The sequence below is a fragment of the Pinus tabuliformis genome, chromosome X, assembly GCF_031772625.1.
Source record: "Pinus tabuliformis cultivar Carrire ecotype Pingquan chromosome X, CPIR1, whole genome shotgun sequence".
Taxonomy (NCBI): Eukaryota; Viridiplantae; Streptophyta; class Pinopsida; order Pinales; family Pinaceae; genus Pinus; species Pinus tabuliformis.
This window is the reverse complement of record NC_142308.1, coordinates 1,515,549,453-1,515,558,193: the sequence shown is the minus strand read 5'-3', so window position 1 is coordinate 1,515,558,193 and position 8,741 is coordinate 1,515,549,453. Positions and strand designations below refer to the sequence as shown.

Sequence of the window (8,741 nt, the reverse complement as noted above, 5' to 3'; positions counted from 1 at the left end):
TCCAAAGCCACAAGAAAGGAACAACACCACAAAGACAAAGAAGGACATAGGAAAGTGGTGTGAGTTCCATAAGAACTCCACTCACAAAACAAGTGAGTGTCGGGCCATGTAGTCACTAGCGGCTGAGTTGAAGGCTTTTTAGTCTGATGCATGTTCCGACTCTGAGTTAGAACCATACAAGGGGAATGACAAAGGGAAGTAGATCATTGATGCAGATTCTAGTGCCACTATGACCACCACCAAGATCCTAAATATTGAGCTTGAAGATCCATAATAAGGCGAGAGCCTATTCCATGTTGAAAATAGCAACAAGAAATGCTAAAAATAGAAGTGCTAAAATAAGCACTGCTATAAATAGCATTTCGGGATACATTGTAATTTTATTTAGTCCCTAAACTAAAATTGAGAATTAAAATTTGAATTTGATCTTAGCATCTGTTTGTAAAATAATTAATTAATTCATCTTGAGCTAATTAGTTGTAGAAAATCAAACATGAAGTCTATGTGAAGACATGCAACAATTTCTCCATTGATTGAGGAAGTTATCCCTTGATTAGAGGAGACCAGGATGAGTTGTACTTTGAGTTGTAACTAGTTAGCTTAGTTAACTGAGTTAAGTCTAGTTATATTAGTTCAAATAGTTTGTTGAACTAATTGTGATTTCAGTTAGTTAATGCATGCATGCATGTAACTACTGCACTTCAGATAACTGAATATTCTCTCATAAATAACTCATGCATGTCAGTTTAGATAGAGACCCAGTTGAGATTATATGATGGGATAGTGTACTATCAGTTGCAGTAATATTCCATGGAGGATATCTCTTGCATGTAGAAGGAATTCATTCCTTGGAGATTGCGTAGTTACTTTTGGGTTTGGTGAGTGTGTGATGAGGCCAATTTCACACATGTGGCAACATTGGACCCCAAGGAAAAATACGCAAGGAAATAGGAGGCTTGAAGTGTTGAGGGAAGGCATATCTTGTGTCTATTCAATCCGTGAGTTGTATTATTCAATTGTGCTGAGAGCAGGATAGATTGTGAGTTGATGCTTTGTGTAATCTGAGCATATTTCCACTTGTATGATATTATAGAGATCGAGGTTTTAGGCTAAGGCTTTCCCCAGAGTATTCTTCTATGTTCATGTGCGATTGCTTCCTCATTCTCAGTCATATATGTTCTAATTGATCTTGCTGAAAATTCGATTAAGCTTCCGCAAGTTTGTTGCAGAAGTAGATCTTGTATTTTTCTTTAGTATATTGCATAATCTATTGACCTACAGTGAGAAACTCTACATTCCACTCACAAATATGGGTGAAGGGTTCTCTATTGCAGTTCATTGTTGACATTGGGATCCAAAAGAACCTCATTTCAATAGAGCTCATGAAGTAGCCGGGCCTACTGCTATAGCACATCCACATCCATAAACATCAGGTGGGTTCACCAAGGATGAGATCTCCACATAATTCAATAGTGTTGCCTTCCCTACAACATCAAGCCCTTCATGGATGAGGTACTATGTGATGTTTCTCCTCTTGAAGTTTATGATGTATTATTAGGACAACCATACTTATGAAAGTGGCATGTTGTATCTAAGGCTAGACTTCGCTCTGTTATTACTTCTTTGGGTACTAAGTTATACAGGATACCAAACGTAGCCCCACCTACCCCCATCTCTTTGACCTTTGCTAAGCAATGCAGTAAGGTCATCTCCCAGAATGGGATTTTTTTTTTCTTTCTTATTCACTCTCAAAGTAAGGGGAAGGTCATAGCCACATCCATGGCACTTGGGAAGGGTTCCTCCAAGTAACATAAATAGGTGGATACGGTCATGGAAGAATACAGGGACATCTTCTCATCACCCACGGGGGGTAAGCTTGCATTGTCAGGTCAAGCATTCAATCAATCTGAATTCTAGAGAACCTCTACCCAACAGGCCGATATGTCATTGCTCCATTTTGGAAAATGAAGAAATCAAGTGGAAAGTCCAAGAGTTACTACAAAGAGGGCACATCCGACCAATTTCCGCACCTTGTGGGAGCCCGATTGTACGTGTATATAAGAAGGATGGGACTTGGAGGCTTTTCATTGATTATCAAACACTAAACAAAATCACTATCAGGAATAGGTATCCAATCCCATAGATTTATGACCTGCTGGACCAACTCAAGGGGTTCAAGTATTTCAACAAGATCGATCTAAAGTCTAGTTATCACCAAATTCCAATAGAGCCCACAGATGTATGGAAGGCCACCTTTAAATCCAAGGAAGGACTTTCTAAATGGTTGGTTATGCCTTTCAGGTTGAGAAATGCCCCTACTACTTTTATGACGCTGATGGATGAAATCTTGCAGCCTTTCACCAACTCGTTTGTGGCGGTTTATCCAGAAGAAATCCTCATATTCAGCAAGAGTTGGGAAGAACACTTGCAACATGTTCGACACGTCCTTCAAACCCTTCTGTAGAAAAAATTGTGTGCCAAATTGGAGAAATACACTGTTGGCATGAGCCAGGTCCAATACTTGGGTTACATCATAGATGAGCATGGCATGCATGTGGGCCTGACCAAGATCCAATTCATTTTGGATTGGCCAACCTCGACCACTCTAATGGAGCTTTATAACTTTTAAGGCCTTACAAATTTTTATCGGAGGTTTGTGTTGGGATTCTCCCATATCACTTGGCCATTGAGTCTGATTACTAAGAGCGGGGAAAAAACAAAGTTTTCTTGGTCCGAGTCCCAATAGAAGGCATTCTTTGAGTTGAAGCACTGCCTCTGCTCTGCACTTGTACTCACACTACCAGACCTGCAACAACCATTTGAAATCGAGACAGATGCATCAGACTATGTTATTGCTACAGTCCTCACTGAACAAGGGTATCTTGTGGCCTATCATAGTGAGACACTTTCCGATACAATTCAGAAGTACCCCACTTATGATAAAGAGATGTATTCCATCAGGCAGGATTGATGATAGTGGAAGCACTAAATTTTGGGGAAGGAGACGGTCATCCACACCGATCACCGACTTTTTCAGTTTATACAGACACAGTGGAAGTTGTAGAATGATTTCCATCAGAAGTGGTCTACATATATGCAACAATTGCACTTGAAAATTAAATACAAGAAGGGAAGCACCAATCATGTTGAATATTGCATCAACGACCCCCCAGTTGCAACACTGACTACTTTTCTCCACTCTTATGGTTATGAGACCTCTAGATGGCCCAACTATACAAAAATGATGTAGAGTTTACCTCCACATACCAGATGCTAGTAGATGGAAAGAAAGTTCCTGATTTCCACCTCCACAACACATTATTATGCTACTTGGGCCACCTTTGTGTTGCTTTAGGCAAGCATTCCAAGCTAATTTGGGAGGAAAACTATAGTCCAATCGCAGGACACTTTGGTTTGGAAAAAAATATGGTTGTACTACAAAAGTACTTTTATTGGCCCAAAATCTGATTGGATGTTGGGATATATATAAGATCCTTCACTACTTGCACCATCGCCAAGCCAACCATCAAGAAACAGGGCTAGTACTCTCCTCTTCCTACTCCTAGCCAGCCATGGGAATCCATCTTCATGAACCATATGTATAGCATCCCTTCTACCAAGCATGGTAATGACTGTGTATTTGTGGTCGTGGAAAGATTTTCTAAGATGGCTATATTGGTAGCCTACAAGAAGAGTATCACAGCAGAGGACACTTCCAAAATCTTCTTTAAATGAGTATGGGTACATTTTGGGATCCCATAAACCATTATATCTGATCAGGATATCATGTTCCTGGGTGTATTCTAGTCAAGCCTCTAGACACTATTGGACATGAAGCTCACTAAATCGACTACCTTCCATCCCCAGACTGATGGCCAAACCGAGGTCGTCAATAGCATGATAGTGCAAATACCCCCCTGTACAACTCCAAGAATCCTCAAACCTAGGATGAGAGTCTTCCATATGTGTAACATAGTTATAATAGAGCTCTCTATTGATCGACTCATCACAGTCCCTTTCAAGTGGGTCTAGAATTTCAACCATTGTCTCTGATTGATGTTGTCATGGCTCATGTGATTATGCAGACATAATCCACACATGTAATGTCTAGATTTATTTAACACATCCAACACATCTACCGGTAGGTCCATGACATCCTAGAGAAGTCAAATTCCAAGTACAAGAAGAGACATGATTAACGTTGGGTACCACACAAGTTTCATGTGGACGACAAGGTCTCATTGCATTTGTAGAAAGAATGCCTTACCAGAGCCCATCGGAATCTAAGACCAATCCATTATGGTCCTTACACCATTACCTATGTTGTGGGAGATAATTCTTTTGAGCTCAACATTCCCCCATTCCTTGGCCTACATCCAGTGTTCAATGTTGACCGCTTGCGACAATACTTCCCACCATTTCTAGACATATCATACATCGCAGAACAACTCACACCAACAGAGTTAAAACCAAGCTACATGGAATAGGCCACAACAGATCAGATTATGGACACATAGGTCAAGAACACTCACTAGCAAATGATCCAACTATATCGGGTTGTCAAAGCTAGCCAACTCATGCACCAAGGCAAGTGGCTCATCATGGACCAGGTTCAATAGAAATTTCCTCACATCATGGAGGCTTTCCACGAAATGAGGACCATTTATTCCTAAGGGAGAAGGAATGATCCAGGTGGATATTGGTGGCCACCCACCAATCCAACCTAGACCTCTAGTCAATTTCATTTTTTTCCTTGTTTATTTCAACATTTACTATTTTTAGTAGTTTTTCGGGTCCTGGACTTTCAAAGTAGTTATGGCCACCTAAACGATGTTTTTTTGAGGTCTGTTATAGGCCCATATCCAAAGGATAGGGCCTACCATAAATTTTATAGTACTCGGAGATACCTTTCCAACAAGGAATTGTACACACCAAATAGAGATAACATGGCCAAGTTATGACCCCGGGAAGTTGGCTGCCCAACACCCCAACGTGGCCCACAAATTCTTGGTGTTATATCTCTTGGGGTTAGGGTTTTGGTTGTTTAGCACTTTCTCATTATTTTCAATAATAAATAGGCCCGTGAGCCTCATTGTAACATAATTCAAAGGCATGTAGCCGCCACGTCTCTTCTAAGAGATAAGCTACCATCGCTCAAGCTAGTCTTATTTCCATTCTGTTTGTAAGTTTATTTCAGTATTTGATATTAATGAAATGAAGTGTTATTTCTTCTACATCTTTTTATTTATTGTTATATCTGTAATTTATTGCATTCCTATTTAAATTCGGATCAATTTAGTAGCAAATGAGTGACACAATTGACATGACACAGGAATCAGGATGATGTGTCAAAAAAGTGAAACAATATCTCGTGAATGTATTCTCAAATTCTTTTAGATAGGGGTCAACCATATATGATGAATTTTTGCAGAGAAGAAAACAAAATTATGGATTATCGACAAAGGTATCATTGAGACAACATAAATCTAATCCAAGGAGAACCAAAAAACTATTACTTCCAAGCAATATAAGAAGCATGAATTGGAATAGGGTATATTTGATGGAACAAGGACAATTAGGTATCTCTATAATTAAAGTTGAAATGAGGAAGATGTCCATTCCAAGGAAATTAATTCTATCATAGATTGGCGTTTCTTCCTTTGGGAAAATTAATGTCTTTGGTTAAGATCTATAATACCATCTAATTTAAGGGGTTGCTCAAAAGAAAACATCCAACTTTTCACCTGAGGAAAACTCACTTTTTCATATACTTAGATTATAGGAGATACTTTCACACTTGTTCTTTATGTCACTATTGGATTGTCCTTTTGAGTCCCAATGAACTTGGTCATTTGTGGACATTAATAAAATTATAGTATCTTTGCAAGTAGTTTTAGGCCTTTGTTCTTTCATATAATTATGTTCTTAGTATAATGCATGTTTTTACTTGATAACTATAAGGTGAACATGATATTTCCAGTCATTTTGATATGGTAGATTAGAACATGGAGAATTGATTAAAGCTTCCACCATATTCGCAAACCTGATGTAAATCAATAATAGGTGATATGTTCTGATATATATATATATATATATATATATATATATATATATATATATATATATATATATATATATATCTATATATATATATATATATATATATATATATATATATATATATATATATATATTTGTCTGTCTTTCTCTAGTAAATTTAAATTGGGATCCCATTGATACAGTGAGTCATAAATACTAAAAAATAATTGGAAGAACTGAGCCAACAACTTTCGATAAAAAAAAAAATAGTAAAACCCAAATCGAAATTGATTTCAAGCGAACTTAATTTCTATCCAAACCAACATATGGAAAAGAGAGAGATAATCAAGCATTATCATCAGAGTCACATGGGCATAATTTATGCACAAGTGTGGTATCAGAAATAGGAAATTCAAGATGTTATTTGAGGTCTCATTTGTTGGCCTTGCAAATCAACTCTGGAACATCATAGATACTCATTATATCCTTGATAAAGTCATCCTGTGCTTCATCCCATGGGAGGAAATGTGGAAGATAAAAAAATTAAACCCAACTTGAGGAAACAATGTAGTTCATCATTTGGAAGAGAAGTGAGCAGAGAATGTGTAGTACCTGCTTTAGAATCTCCCTTAGGATGAATTTATAAAAATTATGCATTTGTGTTTGGGTAACATATGATGATGATGGTACTAGGTCATTACTGGAGGTGATTGTAGATGTGGATCTACTCTGTGAAATTTGGGAAAGTGATTTCCACTCTATTATCTATTGTTCATATTTGGCTTTGAGGTTTAATGGAGTTTCCTTTTCTAGCAGGCGATGCTACTTGATACTATTCATTGTTGGTAGTTGTGGTGTCTATAAAAATGGGCTGAGGAGGGGCAAGTATATTGTGTTTGCACTTTCACCTCTTGTATACAAAGCCACCATTGTTCACAACCTCCCATTTATCCTCTAATACTAAAACTACAAGGAAAAGACTTTCTAGTGTAGGTTTCTGCAGAAGCACCTATAAAAATAGTCCAGAACACCATTTGTAGCGAAGGTCACTAGCGGAGGTGGGCAGGAAAATGTTTTAACACATGATTTATGGATAGTGCGTCTAATATATACAAATGCATTGATGCTTTGCTGTACATAAAATAACTAGTGTTGCATATAACATGGTGCACCGTGGAAAGTTTATTTTTATAAAATAAAAAATCATGGTGTGCTAAATAACACAATGCACTAGTGCTTGACTAATCGATAGCATAGGATCCCTTCATGTAGTAAAACATCCCAGTGCATACCACTAAGTAGCACTGCTATAGTCTTTAAATTTTGAAAAAAATGTGGTGTTATTTTCCAATGATGCATTGGTGCGGTAAAGGTACTAAAACGCCCTAGGGCGTCTATGAAAGAGCACCACTAGGTGGTTTTTTATTTTTGAAAATATAGCGGTTCTATAGTTAGACAAAGCACCAATGTAATGCCTATATTAGAATTCCCCAAGTCATCCTAAGAAAAGAACCATGAAATATTGTTTAATTTTTAAAAATGCAGTCCTCTCGGATCTATTCTGTAGTAGTGAGGTTAGTGTAAGTCATTGAAGGAGGGTTGAATTAACAAAACCCTCTTAGTCATAAATTTCATTTTTATCATCTACAGTGTTGGAGAAATTTGAAGCATCAGTGCCACTCTTTCCTATTGCAAGCACCCTGACGTCGATACTTCTCTTACTCACCATCCTTTTGTATTGTGCTCACTGCTTGACTTTCCAAGTTTTTTAGACCATGCTAATTTTTTTTTTCTCTCCATTATGTGTTCACATTGGCTCCCCAATGACCAAATGTCTAGCTAATGTCTATGTTTCTCTCTAATTTAACTTTTTAGCAGATTATCATCGAAAATTAGGTTAAATATTCCATTGGTTTTGAAAAAAATAATTTCTCCTTGCGCTACGTGTTCGAAATATTCAACTCAAACTGATAGTGGCACATGAACATAACACAATGTGATTGTTGTGGTGCATTTCATAAATGAAAATGCACCAGCAATATGATAATCTTTACGTTGATGCATTACTCCATGTGCATTTATATTTACCAAACAAGCCAAAAAAATAATATTTAAAAATATATCTATAGCTCGGTGTGTACAATAACTTGGGTGTTCCATACTAGTGCAAAAGGTTGTACATGCACACCGATGCACAAGTGTAACACATTGCTATCAAAAATTAAATTAGTGAACCAACAACAGTGCATCATACTTATGTGCGCACCGACATTCGTGCAATTATGTTTGGAAGCACATTGCAGATGGTGAATGACTGTCTTTTGAGCACGTCGATGGTATTTTTTGTTTTAAATTGAAAGTTATGTTTCCATATTTATAAATATATGTTTCATTTAATAAAAAAAAATCTATTTTATAGATGAGATTGACGTATTTTATATGTCAATCATGTATCAAAGACGTCAGCAAAGGGAGCAGTAGTAGGAGTAGGAGCAGTAGGTGGACCCATACACTATGATCCAAACATGGGAGTATAGAGAGAGGGAGAGGGATTTATACCCTCGCCCTATTATTGCAATGACCCGAGCTCTCTTAAGGAATGCAGGCCTCCTTAAGTACTATGATGAGGCTACATTGTACAAGGCGTACTCTATCTTATTGGCACATTTGATCTACCGATGGAGTGCCCAGGTTCAAGCTTC

At 37.5% G+C, this 8,741-nt stretch overlaps 1 pseudogene; it reads right to left on the bottom strand.

Annotated features, from left to right (window-relative positions):
• Positions 1–6,384: 6,384 nt before the first annotated feature.
• LOC149145813 (uncharacterized) lies at positions 6,385–8,311 on the bottom strand (annotated as a pseudogene).
• Positions 8,312–8,741: the final 430 nt, after the last annotated feature.